The sequence below is a fragment of the Symphalangus syndactylus genome, chromosome 12 (assembly GCF_028878055.3).
Source record: "Symphalangus syndactylus isolate Jambi chromosome 12, NHGRI_mSymSyn1-v2.1_pri, whole genome shotgun sequence".
Lineage (NCBI taxonomy): Eukaryota > Metazoa > Chordata > Mammalia > Primates > Hylobatidae > Symphalangus > Symphalangus syndactylus.
Window position 1 is genome coordinate 66,008,137 of NC_072441.2, and position 16,560 is coordinate 66,024,696.

Consider the following 16,560-nt stretch of genomic DNA (forward strand, 5'->3'; position numbering starts at 1 on the left):
CTTCTTAGAGGGAGAGAAATCCCTGAAGATAGGTGGATAGGAATTGGGCACTGACGTTTTCAGGGAGGGGAAAAGGTTTGAGAGCTGTAGTTAGGGACTTGAGGTTGGTAGGCAGAGCACTCATCAAAGCTCTTCTACCTTCTGAGTCAATAAACAATGGTACCTCCTCTCTATGGAATCTCTACAGTTACATAAAACATGAGGAAGCACTCTAAAGAAAGAGGAAATGATCTCCAGGATATACTGTTAAGTGAAAAAAGCAAGATGTAGTCATCTAGTATAATACCTTTTGGGTAAGAAAAAGGGAAAATAAGAATATATCATATTAGCTTGTATTTACATGAAGAAACAGGAAAGAATACAGGCATCCGCATTTCATAGCACATTGCTTTATTGTCCTTTGTAGATATTGCATGTTTTACAAATGAAGATTTGTGGCAACCCTGCCTCAAGCAAGTGTATTTGGTATCATTTTTCAAGAGCATGTGCTCACTTTGTGTCTCTGTGTCACATTTTGGTAATTCTCACAATATTTCAGAGTTTTTCATTATTAGTATATCTGTTATAATGATCTGTAATCAGTGATCTTTATGTTGCTATTGTTTGGAGGAGCTGCATACCACACCCATATCAGAAGGAAAATTTAATAAATTGCCGTCTTTTGACTGCTCCATTGACTGACCATTCTTCCCGCTCTCTCTCTCTCATCTTGGGCCTCTGTATGTGTTCAACACACAACAAACTAGGCCAATTAATAACCCTGCAATGGCTTCTAAGCATTCACATCAAAGGAAGAGTCTCATGTCCCTCACTTCAAAAAGCTAGAAATGATTAAGCTTAGTGAGAAAGGCATGTCAAAATCTAAGACAGGCCACAAGCTAGGCTTCTTGTACCAGTTAGCCAACTTGTGAATGCAAAGGAAAAGTTCTTAAAAATATTACTCCAGTGGACACATAAATGATAAGAAGCAAACAGCCTTATTGCTGATGTGGAGAAAACTTTAGTGGTGTGGACAGAAGATCAAACCACCCCCAACATTCCCTTAAGCCAGAGCCTAATCCAGAGCAAGGTCCTAACTCTCTTTTGTTCTATTAAGGCTAAGAGAGGTGAGGAAGCTGCAGAAGAAAAGTTTGAAGCTAACAGAGGTTGGTTCATAAGGTTTACAGAAAGAAGCCATCTCCAAAACAGAAAAGTGCAACTGCTGATGTAGAAGCTGCCTCAGGTGATCCAGAAGATCTAGCTAATATAATTGATGAAGGTGGCTACACTGAACAACAGATTTTCAATGTAGACCAAACAGCCTTCTATTGGAAGAAGGTGCCATCTAAGACTTTCATAGCTAGAGAGGAGAAGTCAATGCCTGGTTTCAAATCTTCAAAGGACAGGCTGGCTCTCCTCTTAGGGGATCCAGCTAGTGACAATGCTGGTGATAGTGCCGCAGTTGAAGCCAATACTTATTTGACATTCTGAAAATCCTGGGGTCTACAGAATTATCTCTGATGGAGATGTACAAGGAGACAATGTTTTTTTTAATGCCTACTAACACAATATCCATTCTCAGCCCATGGGTTGGGGAGTAATTTTGGCTTTTAAGTCTTATTATTTAAGAAATACATTGGTAAGGCTATAGCTACCGCAGATAGTGATTTTTCTATGGATCTGGGCAAAGCAAATTGAAAACCTTCTGGAAAAGATTCACCATTCTAAATGACATTATGAACATTCATAATTCATGGGGAAGAAGTCAAAATATCAACATTAATAGGAATTTGGACGAATTTGATTCCAACTCTCATGGGTGACTTTGAGAGGCTCAAGACTTCATTAGAGGCAGCAACTGCAGATGTGATGGAAATAACAAGAGAACTAGAATTAGAAGTGGAGCCTGAAGATGGGACTGAATGGCTGCAATCTCATGATAAGACTTGAACAGATCAGGAGTTCCTTCTTATGGATGAGCAAAGAAAGTGATTTCTTGAATAGAAACTACTCCTGGTGTAGATGCTATGAGAGTATTACATAAACTTAGTTGATAAAGCAGTGGCAGGGTTTGAAAGGATTAACTCCAATTTTGAAAGAAGTTCTAATATGGGCAAAAGCATCAAACAGCATCACATGCTACAGAGAAATCTTTAGTGAAAGGAAGAGTCAAAGTGGCAAACTTCACTGTTATCTTATTTTAAGAAATTGCTACAGCCACCAATCTTCAACAACCACCATTGTGTTAAGTCAGCAACCAGCCACATTGAGGTAAGACCCTCCACCATCAAAAAGATTATGACTCATTGAAGGCTCAGATGTTTGTTAGCATATTTTAGCAATAAAGTATTTAAAAAATAATGTATGTATATTGTTCTTAAAGATGTAATGCTATTGCACACTTAATAGACTAAAGAATAGTGTAAACATAACTTTTAGATGTACTGGGAAACAAAAAAACTTGTGTGACTCACTTTATTGTGATTGCCTGAAACTGAACCCACAATATATTCAAGATATACCTGTACACTTTACAAGCAATTTATAGAAAATGGTACTATAGAAAGCAGGGGACGAGAAATAAGGTAAATGGGACAGGTGGAAATGAGACTCTCAATGTGTATCTTTTTATTTTTATTTTTACTCTTTGAATTATGTCAATGTATTTGCCTATTAAAAAATAAAACTAAAAAATTAGAAAAATTAAGTTCCTATACATATAGGTATGCATAATTTACTCAGAATCTGTTTCCAAGACAAGTCCAAGTTGTCAAGCACCCTGACAATGTTTCAAAATGACTGCCCCATCAGTAGGATTATAACATTTCTGTATCTTCTGGAAGGAAAATGTTGAGTTTACGGTGTCAACAGGGCCTGACGGTTGTTAGGAGGATCAGAGTCATAAGAAAAGTTATTACTTTCACTCTCGAAGTGTTCTTTTACTCACTGTTTGGAGTAGAAAGAAGTCCCCCAGGGTCTGCCTTTAATGCTCATTCCCCACCTACTTCCCCTCAGTTAGCAATCTCATTCACTCTCCCTATTTCACCTGGACTCCATAATCTGTATTTCCAATCCTAATCTGTCTTCCAAATTCTAGACCTGAAATCCAAATGGCCAGACCAACGTGGTATATCACTCAAAGTCTCAGTAGGAAACAGATGGCACATTTAAATTGGGATAATTCAGAGAGGGTTTGTTTGCAAAGAGACTACTTACAAGGGTTTGGGGGAGAGGAGAACCATGAGGGGCTACTGTGAGCTGGGATTTTACTAGCCCTAAATCTGAAAGGATAAGAAGAGGAAGAAATTACCAGAACCAAGAAGGAGAGAAAGTTGGGAAGAGTAGGCTGCTTTGAGAGAACTGTAATTTCCACTCAGGGGATGCAGCCAGCCTGACGGTGGTCTCGCTGGGAAGAAACCAGAGAAATAAATACCCAGAGTCCATTCTTCCCCGTCCTTATTTCCTGTTAGGCTCCCCATTGGCTAAACTCAAACAGAAGCCAGAGGGCACAGGAGGCTATGGCTGTAGCCCTTCAGATCAGTACTCCTGGGGCCCAGGGCAGAGTGGGGAAGGATGGAAAGCAGATCTAGAAGGAAAAACTGAATATAGGTGACAAGCATGGCTCCACTGATGTCCTGCTAGCACCTTAAACTTAACATCTCCCTAACCAACCACAGCAACCTTTCTTCATTAACCCAATCTTCCTCCTGGGTTCCTTAGTTACCTTGGTTAAAGGCACCACTACCTTTCAGTGCCATCCTCAATGCCACCTCCCCAGCCCTGCACATGCACACATGCACATACACACATCAAGTCTTTCTCTTCCCTTGGATCATGAACCCCTGTAGGTGGGGCCCATGAGCCTGGACTAGCAAATGTCTCATGAATTATAACAGATAACATTTATCAGGCACTGCCATATCTGGCATAATGTTCAGTATTTGATTTGGATTGTCTTATTTCATCTCTCAACATAGTAGCACCTACTCCGTGAAGTAGGTCCTATTATTATCCCCATTTTACAGATTAATAAACTGAGGCTAAGAAAGATTAAATAATTAACCCAATGTCACATTCTTAAAAGAGGATATCTGACATGGGAGCCCACCCTCCAGCACTACGATCTTTGTTCGCCCTCATTCAGGGTTGAATGAACCACACACTGTGATAGCACAGTGCTTTGCTTATTGAAAAAAAGAGTCAGATGTTGGTCAAACGAGATAATTCAGAGAAAGCAAGGGTTGGAGCTAGGGTTTGAACTTGTCGCTGAATTTTAAAGGATAGAGGGGGAAAAGAGGGCATGCCAGGCAAGAAGGCCGAGGAACAGCTAGCAGGGATTATAGTTTGTGGGCTTGTGTAGAAAAGGCCTTGACCACATCAAAGAATAAATATTCAGAACCAATGAGATAAAAGTGAGGCCAGGCACAGTGGCTCACGCCTGTAATCCCAACACTTTGGGAGGCCAAGGCGGGTGGATCACCTGAGGTCAGGAGTTCGAGACCAGCCTGGCGAACATGGTGAAACCCGGTTTCTACTAAAAATACAAAAATTAGCTGGGCGTGGTGGTGCATGCCTGTAATCCCAGCTACTTGAGAGGCTGAGACAGGAGAATTGCTTGAACCCAGGTGGCAGTGGTTGCAGTGAGCCGAGACTGCGCCATTGCCCCCAAGCCTGGGCAACAAGAGCAAAACTCTGTCTTGGAAAAAAAAAATATGTATATTGAGGAGGACATAAGGGAAAACAGATCACGGAGGGCGTTGAAGTCCATGAGCTGTTGAGTCTCCCCATAGAGGAAAGTGAAAGTGGTGTTTGGGGTAGATTAATTTGCCACTTACAAAGTATATAAGATGGATTAAAAGTGGAAGATGATGTGCTGCTGGAAGGACAAGCTGGAAAGTTGTTCTAATGGTCCAGAAACAAATCAGAGAAGGTCTGGATTAGAGTGAGGCAATGAAAATGAAGAATAAACATCAGATTCCAGAAATACTTCAAAGCAAAATTACCTACAGCACGTACAGACTGATTGCCACAGGAATGAAAGAGGCTTGGACTTCAGTTAAGATGACTTCAGTTTCTAGCCTTTGCTGGTAGTCTTGCCATTATCGACTGAGAATTTAGAGTTAGATGGGAGAGGAAGGATTAGCATAAGTTCAATTTTAGATATATTTAGATATATTGAGTTTGAGGTGAGGGCCTAAGTGACCTGTTTGTCATTTCTAATTTTGTCAATTTAGAGATCTAGTCTTACTATACTAAAAGAAGCAATAGTTGGGGGTCGTATTATGGTTTTCCACATTTTTACCTTTTAAAAACTTTTGTTTCTTGAGTTTTTGTCTTTTCAATTCTTCTATTAATTTTCAGTACACATCTAGCCTCTGAACACATCCTTCCTGCTGTGATGTGTGTGCTGGGGCGGGGAGCAGGGTAGAGCTTGGATATCATAACACACCAGGGTACTGAAGCCCTGTGATTCAGGACTAACATACTGTGCCTCTAATTGATAATATTTTCTGCTTCACAGTAGCTGAGCTGAATCGCACAGACTTGGAGAGGTAAATGGAAAACAAGTGTTTTATGGAACACCAGGCAAACCATTTAAATCTATATACTATGCTATGTTTTTTGCTTCCTTGTCGACGATGGAATGTAAGTGGTGTCTGAGCCACACAGTGATTTCCTTTCATGTTTGCAAATAATACCACAAATGATATTATATCCTTGCTCTGGCTCATAAGAGACTTAAAAGGCTGAGTTGACAAAACAGGAAAGTTAAATCATTTATAAGGATGTAAACAACCAAATTTTCACCGTCAACATTATCTTCAAAATGCTAGAATAAAAAAGGAGTTCATAGAAACCATAAATGTTGGTCTTTTGATCAGAGACAAAAATTGAAAGATAAGACCTTGTTTTTTTTATGTTTTGTTTTGTTTTTTTACTAAAAAGAATACCTCTCTGGCTTGGTCTACAAAGTTTTGCCACCTCTAAAATATGTAGATGATCCCAAAGTTTAGAAAACCTTAAAAATTGGAATTACACATAAAAGAGCTTCTAGAGTTTGACTATGAAAATACTGTATGGTATTTATAGTTTACTTTAAAATTTTACCTAAAGAACAAAGACTGAATGTTTAGGTAGACATCTGCAGATACTTATGTTGTTTAAAACAGCAGCATAAATAAAGGACTTAAAAGATGGCAGGAAAAGTTTTTACTAGTAAGTCATAAAAATAGGTAAAGAGGCCAGGTGCAGTGGCTCACACCTGTAATCGCAGCACTTTGGGAGGCTAAAGCAGGAAGATTGTTTGAGCCTAGGAGTTTGAGACCAGCCTGGGCAGCATGGCAAGACCCTCTCTCTAAAAATATTAAAAACTAGCTGGGCATAGTGGCACGTTCCTATAGTTTTAGGTGCTTGGGAGGATGAGGGGGGAGGATCACTTGAACCTGGAAAGTGGAGGTTGCAGTGAGCTCTGATCTTGCCACTGCACTCCAGCCTACGCGACAGAGCGAGACTGTCTCAAAAAAAAAAGGGTAATGAGAAAGGAGCTGCAGGTATATGTGACAAATTTATACTATAAAATAGCATAACATTTTTTAAAAATACGGTACAATAACACCTTCACACATTACCTTACCTTGGGACTCAGTTGTTTTGTTCAGTTCTGATTTATGCAGCAAAACTGTTCAAATAAGAAGGGTTGTTATCCTGGTGTAATTAGTACTAGTATCCTCTTTCATTTGTGTCCAGATTTTGGTAAAAAGGAATTTGAGGAACAATAACAAAAACAAAAAAAAATTTTAAGTGTCCAAATTTAGACAACATGTGGTCATCTGCACACACGTATCATGAAGCAATATGCATGACTTTCAAAATCCAGTGCTTTATCAACTTTAATTCATTCAAAAAGTATTCATTTTACTTGTTATTTACCTCCTATCTGCAAGGAATGATTGAGATACAAAGATGAAAATATTGTTCCTGCCCACATGGAGCTTACATAATGCAATGTGAAAACTGCATCTGTAAACAATAAACACGTTTTAGTTCTTTCTTGAGTAAAAACTATACAACTGTTAACTGAATGATTGGGTTAGCCTGGCAATACAATGGTGATAGTGGGCACTTTGTTCTTTTGTTTTGTTGTTTTGTTTTTGCTTTTAAAATGAAGGACTCTGGTATTTCACTCTTGAACAGTAATTTCTCTGTAGCTGTGGTTTTGAGATTCAGGGTTTTTCTATTTGTTAGGGATAAAAAAGAGCCCTGAGCGAGTTTGATGCCAGATTGCCTGGATTCAAATTCTGACTGTCATGTCATAGATAACTGGTCTTGGGCTTCCTATTTATTCACTCTTTATTCCTCAGTGTCCTTATTTACAAAAATTAAGGTAATCGGTGCCTGGTCATAGTTTTTTTTTTTTCAGGATTAAAAGTGTTAATATATGTAAAGGATTTAAGAATAGCACCTGGCACATGGTAAATACTTCTCATGCTTTAGCTATTACTATTTAAACATATATGTTTATACATTGTCTTAGTGAGCTGTGGCTGCTATAACAAATACCATACACTGGTTACCTTAAACAGACGTCAATTTTTATAGTTATGGGGACTGGAAGTCCGAGACCAGGGTGGTAACAGGGTTGGGCTTTATCTGTTTAGGCTAAACTAGAGAATGAAAACTGTTCTAAACAGTAAGGAGAAGGTATTAGATGTTACTTAGCATTTTGCTAAGAGTTATGAAAATGAAATGAAGGTGCTTGTTTAAAAGATGCTAGATTTTATCTGGCAAGAGCAGGCTTAAAATCTTTATTCAAAAGATCACAAAGAAGCTAAATATTTCTTAAATTGAAGAAATCAACTCAGGAGCAGGGTTACCTACAGGTTAAGTTTTTAATGCTGACAAATGTCTTGTCTTAAAAACATATTCATGTTTGTATGTTATTAAAGTTAATTTACTCATTTATTTTATGCTATTTTAATTATTTTCTCTACAACTCTGAGGAGGATAACACCCATAATTGTTCAGGAATCACCTCTGTATAAAATTTCTGTCAGCTTATACCTTTGTTTCTTAAAACAATTTTCAACCCACTGAAAGGACACAGAGCAACTTGAAAGATGGACTGATTTCAGGGCTGTGGCAGGAAATTAAGAGGAGTCTGGGACATCTTGCTGTGCTGAAAAGCAAGATGCAGGAACGAACAGGGGCAAGACATTGGTAAAGAAACAAAAAGAAAGAAAGAAAAAGGAGAGAGAGAAAATATAGCAAAATCTTCGTAATTGTTTAATCTGGGTGACAGGTGTATGGGGTTCATTTTATTCTTTTCTCTTGTATTTGTTTGAATTTTTCAATTATAAAATAAATGTTTACCTAATTTAGGGCTTCTTTAAAGCAAAGCAACACAAAGTCACACATTCTCAATGAAAGTAGACAACACAGATAAACACAAAACAGTGATAATTCTATTGCTCAAGAGATAATTACTCAACTACTGGTAATAATCTGTAATGCTTTCCTGACATCATTCATTACATATACAATTTCTTAAAAAATGATTTCTTCTCCTTCAATTTCTCATATCTTTCATGGTCTAAAAGCACTACTTTGATTATTATTCTATTCTATAATGCACCAGGGCATTCCATAATTACCAAATATAGTCCAAGTGTCTTCCAACCTTCTTTTCATAATCCTTTCTATGACCTTCTCTCTCCATAGACCTCTCTCCTCCAGCCACACTGGATATCCTTGGATTCAATCCAGATTGGTTTCTGCATAAATGTCACAATTTATAATCTGAAGGAACACTCAAGACCTTTAAAATAATATATTTTGGGGTTTCAAAGTTTAGAATTATTTATACAACTAGCAACTTGTCCTAGCACAGAGCTTAATTTTTGTGAAAAGGCCAAGCTGTTACATAAGCATTTTGCCGAGATCCATGAAAAGAAATCTACAGAATGCATTTCTGCCTCTAAGGGATGACATGAAAACTAAAAGAAGGTGGGAGAATCTGCCTCTACAGGTCACAGTGCTTCCGCAGTGTTTGTTTCTGCTCTGGTGGTGATGGAAGTAGCAACAGCATGCTTCTGGTTTAGCTGAGTACAGGGAGTATAAGGTCCCCAAAGGTCTGGGAATCACATTCTTCTAGAACTGGGAATTTTGGCCCCTTAAATAAGCTTGTCCCTTGTTCAACTATGCCGCATTCGCTGCACACTACTTCTGCAACTAGGAACGGTTGTGATTTTGGTTATAAAAAGTGTAACTCCATTGTTGTTTCTAAACTTCAACAATTCTATATGTCAATTGTTTTGTACTCTTGTTTTTCTACTCTTACGACTAGAAGGAATCTTATTCACGATAGAGGAGTATTTTCCTCATGTTTATTTTTACCAAACCTTTAAAAATCCACCAACTTGACACATATATTCAAAACTCAATTCCTGCTAATTTCCCAAGTCTTACTTCCTATTTATATTGGCTGTTCCTCTATTAATATTCTGTAAAACTTTGTTATGATTCACATTAAAACAACTTCCTTTTGATACAGATTAACCTCCTAGATCAAGATAAACATGGGCTAGAACCTCCTCTGCAAGCCACCTGAAACCTAGAAATCAGTTGAACCCCAAATCTCTCCAAAAACCAACGTTGATGGAATTTCTGCTAATAGGTCTTGTTCCAGTAAATTGAACAGGTCCATTTTTAGCTTCAGATAGGTAGCATGCTGCTTTGGTGTGGTCATGTTTTTCCATCACTGTTGATTTATCCTTCATCTTCTCTAAAGCTAATAACACGAGGTAAACTCTAATATCTTACCAGCATAAACTACCTTTAAGAAACAGAAAATTCCCTAGCCTGAGTATCTCATACCCGAAATAGTCCGGTTTTAAAAGGTTAATCTACGTTAAAAACATTGAACTAAGGCTTGGACGAGATTCGAGACTAGTAGAGAGTTTTACTTATTCAGTACGCTATCTGTAAGACACAGGGCTAGGTGATGCGGGGACATGTAGAAGTGGAGGTCTTGATTATTTTTCTTTTTCCTCTACCACTTGCTCTTCCCTCTCCCCCAACTCCTCCCTTTCACTCCACTTCCCCCTCTTTCTTGTACATAATGTTTTCAGTTTCATGCAATGTATATATACTTAGTGAAAATACTACTACTAATACTACTACTAATAATTCACAGTGCAAAGGGTATTTTGTGAAAAAGCATTTCTCCTTTTCAGTCTCCTAGTCACATTGCCCAGAGACAATTACAGCCATCAGTTCTTATATATCCTTCAGAGGAACATGGGCATGTACATGCAAATATGTATATCCACTATTTTCTCCTTTTTATTCCAAATAGGGGCAAAAAATTCTGTACCTTTAAAATATATTTTATGTAATCTTTCCACATCAGCATGTGAAGCTCTACTTCATTCTGCGTAATAGTCTATTGAATGTATACATCACAATTCATTTAACCAGCCTCTATTCTAGACATTCTCTACTACATGCAATGGTACAATGTGCATACTAGTATATAAGTCTTTTAAAATTCCTAGTAGTGAAACTGCACTGAAAATTTAAAAATTTTAATGCTGGCATGTTGCCCACCAAAGAACTATACTAATTTATAGTCTCATCTCAGCAACATATTATCAAACTTTTTGATCCTTGCTAATCTGTTAGGTAAAAAATGGAATTTTATTATTATTTAAAAATGAGGCTGACTTTTTTTATATGTTTAAAATGCGTTTTTTTTCTATAATCTCATTTAGCCTGTTTTTCCACTGGATTATTTATTTTGTTTTGCTTGCTTATTGATTTACAAGGGTTCCTTGTATAAGAAGAAAATTGCCTCTGTCAACAAATACTATAAATATTTGTTCCAAGATTGTCATTTTTACTTATTTATTTCATAGGTCCAAGAAATAAAAGGTATGTCATTTATTTTTAAACTTTGTTTATGGTAATTATTTGGTCATATATACATTTAAATTTTTTGTAATCAAATTTAATAAACTTTTCTTAAGATTATCCTGTGTTCTGTGTCTTAACCAGAAAGACTTCCTTCCTCCAATATTACAAACTAATTTTAGCATCTTTTGTCTAGTACTGTTTGGGTTTTTTATATTTAAATATTTGATCACATGAAATTTATTTTTAAGTAAGGAATATGGTAGGAATCAAGGATCAACATTTTTTTTTCATGGCTAACCAGGGTTCTGTAACCATTTAATCCATTATTTCCTCATTGATAAATACTATTCATTTTAAAAACTCTCTCCATTGATATATATATTTACACATATATCTTACATAGTAAAATGTATAATCTTAAGTGTACAATCAGATTATTTCCACATATGTTTATACCTCTGTAAAACATACCCAGATCAGATATAGAACACTGTCAGAACCCTAGGAAGGTCCCTTGTGCCCCCTTCAGTCAATACACCCTCAGAGGAAATCATTACTCTGACCTCAGTCACCATATATTAGTTTTGCCCATTCTTGAAATTCATATCCATGGAATCACATAGTGATCTTTGTGTCAGGTTTCTTTTGCTTAAAAATTATGCCTGTGATAGTTATCTTTTTGTTTTGTTTTGAGACAGGGTCTCACTCTGTAGCCTAGGCTGGAGTGCAGTAGTGTGATCACGGCTCACTGGAGCCTCAACCTCCTGGGCTCAGGTGATCCGGCAATCTCATCCTCCCAAGTAGCTGAGACTACAGGCACGCCCCACCATGCCCGGCAAATTTTTTGTATTTTTGTAGAGATGGGGTTTTACCATGTTGCTCAGTCTGGTCTCGAATTCTTGGGCTCAAGTGATCTGCCTGCCTTGGCCTCCCAAAGTGCTGGGATATTTATCCATTTTATTATGTGCAGATTAGTTTTTTCTTACCTTGCTGTGCGGTATAGTATATACTATTGTAAGAATATCCCAAAATTTATTTAACCATTCTAGTCATAATGAACACTTGGATTGCTTCCAGGTTCAGGCTATTATGAATAATTCTTGTATAGATCTTTTGGAGGATATACATACGTATTTACTGTTGTTGGATATATACCCAGGAATAGAACTGATGGGTCATTTATTGAGATCCTTCTATGATCTAGGCACTCTTCCAGACATCAGGAACAAACCGATGAACAAAACACAGATCCCTTCCCTCTTGAAACTTACATTCTAGAGTAGAGACAGACAAAATAATAGATGTAACACATAAAATGTATAGTATATTAGAAAGGGATAAATGCTGTGGACAAAGAAAAGAAAAGCTAAAGAGGGCTGTATAAAGAGGGTTAGGGGTTGGGAAAATGTTGCATTTTGAAATCTACCAGTTTACCAAAGTGGTTGAAACATGTTACATTCTTATTAGCAGTGTATGGGATTTCCCAAGTCTACATTTTTTGCTAACACTTGATAGGGTCAGTCCTTTAAATTGTAACCATTTTGATGCAGTTGTAATGGTGATCACTGTTTCTTAACCTGGATATTTTGACCTTTTGTTCCACTATGAAATGTCTTAAAATGGCTACTATGATATAGGAAAGAAAGCTAGATGTGGAGCATAAATATCTGAATTCAAGTTTTGATTCACACTTAATGTTGAGAAACCTGTGAGTGACTATATTAAGCTTTCTGACCCACTATAAGTAGGCATATAATGATTACCTCATAGGATGATTATAGATTGAATTATTTAAAATCATGAAGTTTCAATTACCTAGTATAGCTAAAATGTCTGAAAGTACTTGGGTAAACAAGTATTTATTGAGATCCTTCTATGATCTAGGCATTCTTCCAGACATCAGGAACAAACCGGTGAACAAAACACAGATTCCTTCCCTCTTGAAACTTACATTCTAGAGTAGAGACAGACAAAATAATAGATGTAACACACAAAATATATAGTATATTAGAAAGGGATAAATGCTGTGGACAAAGAAAAGAAAAGCTAAAGAGGGCTGTATAAGGAGGGTTAGGGGTTGGGAAAATGTTGCATTTTGAAATAGGAAGGTCAGAGTACAGGCCATGGAGAAGTGACATCTGACCAAAGACTTGGAGGTGAGGGAATGGGCCATGCAGATATCTGGGGGAAGAGCACGCCAGGCAGAGGGAGAGCTTAGGCAGAAGCATACCTGCATGTAGCATGGATTATAAGAAGGCCAGGATAGTTGGGCTGGAGTCAGGTGGGAGAATAGGGGGCAGTAATGAATGAAATCAGAGAGATAAATGGATAATGGCTGGGGATGAAAATGATCCAGATCAGGTAGGGCCTGTTGGTCATTGTAGGAACAAAGGCTTTTACTCAGAGTGAAATGGTAATACAATGCTGTGTTAAGCAAAGACAGACAAGATCTCACTAATTTTTTGGAAAGGATCACTCTAACTACTTGTGTCTTAGTCAGCTCAGGCTGCCATAACAAAATACCATGGACTAAACGGCTGACATGACAGAAATTTATTTTCTCACAGTTTTGGAGGCTGGAAGTCTGAGATCAGGGCGGCAGTGTTGCCAGTTTCTGGTGATGGCTGTCTTCCTGGCTTGTAGACAGCTGTCTTTTTCTCTGTGGCCTCTCATGGTGGGAGGAAGAGAGCGGGGGAAGATATGAGATTAGAGCTCCACCCTTATCAGCTAATTTAACCTTAATAACCTCCCAAAAAACCTATTTCCACATTGGAGGTCAGGGCTTTTGACATATGAATCTGGGGAGGATGCAATTCAGTCCATAGCAGCTTGCAACTTGAAAATTTCAATCTCTTAACTCTTAAACATTCTCAAACACACCAAGGCTGAAAAGGCAAACTTGAAAATTAACCATGTATCATTTGTATGAATGGTTCTGAAGGCTTGCTGTTGATATAATCTGTCACTTTCTTTGTCCAAGTTGTGCCTATCAGACAGTGGCTGGACAGTTATTGTATATTTAAATCTGCTAAGATTAATTTTGGGTTCTAAGCATAGAAGCACCTCATCAGAACCCATGTTACCTAGAATGTTGCCCTGATTCGGGACTGAAATTCATCTCCCTCCCTCATCCCAAACCCAGAAAGATCACTTTCTATTAAAAGAGATTATTGAATTTCGACAAGTTATAATTGTATATATTTATGGGGTACAAAGTGATGTTATGATATGTATATATATAATATGTATATAACACACACACACAGCCACACACACTGGAATGATTGAATCAACCTAACTAATATATCCATCACCTCAAATACTTATAATTTATTTCCTGCCTAACTGAAACAGTGTATCATTTGGCCAACATCTCCCCATTCTCCCCACCCCCCAGACTTTGGAAAACATCATTCTGCTTTCTGACTCTATGAGTTTGATTGTTTTATATTCCACATATAAATGAGAACATGTGGTATTTGTTTTTCTGTGCCTGGCTTATTTCACTTAGTATAATGTTCTACAGGTTCATCCATGTTGTCACAAAGGACAGAATTTCCATCTTTTTTTTTTAAGGCTGAATAGTATTGTCTCATTATATCTATCTATCTATCTATCTATCTATCTATCTATCTATCTATACCACATTTTCTTTATCCATTCATCTACTGATGAACACGTAGGTTGATTCCACATCTTTGACTATTGTGAACATTGCTGTAATAAACATGAGTGCAGATATTTCAAATCCTTTGGATATACACTCAGAAGTGGGAGTGCTGGATCATATGGTAATTCTATTTTTTGTTTTTTTTGAGGAACCTCCATACTGTTTTCCACAGTGGCTATACTAATTTACATTCCTATCAATAGTATACAAGGGTTTTCTTTATATGCTCACCACCAACACTTACTACCTTTCATTTTTTATTTTTTTTTTAAGATAGGATCTCGCTCTGTCTCCTAGACTGGAGTGCAGTGGCACAATCATGGCTCACTGCAGCCTTGACCTCTTGGGCTCAAGTGATCCTCCCACCTTAGCCTCCTGAGTAGCTGGGACCACAGGCTCATCCACCATGCCTGGCTAATTTTTAAAATTGTTTTTTGTAGAGACAGTGTCTAACTATGTTGCCAGGCTGGTCTTGAACTCCTGGGCTCAAGTGATCCTCCCACGTCAGTCTCTGAAAGTGCTGGGATTATGGGCATGAGCCACTGCACCCAGCCTCATCTTTTTGATAATAGCCATTCTGACAGGTGTGAGGTGATTATCTCATTGTGATTTTAATTTGCACTTCTCTGATGATTAATGATGTTGAGCATTTTTTCACATAGCTATTGGGCACATGTGTGTTTTCTTTTGGATTACTCTTTATTTTTGAATAAAGGCCAATTCAGTATAGACCTTACTTTGATTCCTTTGTAAGTACAGATGCTCTTTGACTTGTGATGGGGTTACGTCCTGGTTAAACCCATTGTAAGTTGAAAATATGGTAAGCTGAAAATGCATTTAATACACTGAACCTACCAAACATCATAAGCTTAGCATACCCTATCTTAAACATGCTCAGAACAGTTATATTAGCCCACAGTTGGGCAAAATCATCTAACACAAAGCCTATTTTACAATAAAGTGTTGAATATTTCATGTAATTTATTGAATACTGTACTGAAAGTGAAAAATATAATGGTTGTATGGTACCTGAATTATGGTTCCTACTGAATGCATAGTCCTTTTGCATCACTGTAAAGCTGAAAAATCATACGTGGAGCCATTGTTAAGTCAGTAATTGTTAGTGTAAGAAAGACCACAGTATCCTGTCTTTGAATGGTGTGTGTTTATTTTAAGCTCACGTGGTGTTTTTCCAATCATATTTACTGTGAAATTTTGGGAGTGTGTGTTTGGAAGCACTACACCTAAGTTTAGCCAAGTAAATGAGAATTTTCCTTCTGTTGAAGTAAAGGAGCTTCGGTTTGTGCTTTCTATTGGAATCTGCCACAGGCACTATTGGCTTCCAGTCTGCAATGAGAAAATAAGACTCAAAAATTTGAAGTTTTCTAACTAGTCAAATAACCTAAATGATTTTATATGGTGTCAGAGCTGTTTTAAAAAACAAGGCTTGCGAGTCAGTTTATAATTTAAGAAACAAATTCTACTTCATATAACACATTCTATAGAATAAATGTTGTTTCAAAAACTTTAAGTCATCATGTGCTTTGAGTGGATGTTACTTTCTTAAGAGATTAAACAAAAACCTTGAAATTAACATTACATCTCTCTGGAAGCTCTTCTGAATAAACATAATAAAACAAAGAAACTGTATAAATTTAAACTTAATTAAGAACTTTTCCTCATTTTTTTACTTTCTATTGTCCTCCTCGTTATCTTACTGGGAAAGGACATTTCAACAAAACAATTACACTCCACAAAATTCCTTATTTAAGTACAATCGTAATGTATGTTTCTTTAGCTATGATCAGTCTAGAAAATTAAAGCTATAATTTCTGGTTTCCACAGTGCCTTCAACAAATTTTCATCTGCATTATTTCTACCCTGGTCCAAGCTACTGTCATCTCTCAGTGGGTTCTCATTCTAGGTTTCTATCTGCCTTCTCTCTTTCCACTGTCACCCCCACCCATCCTTTTCAACACAGCAATCAGAATCATAGCAAT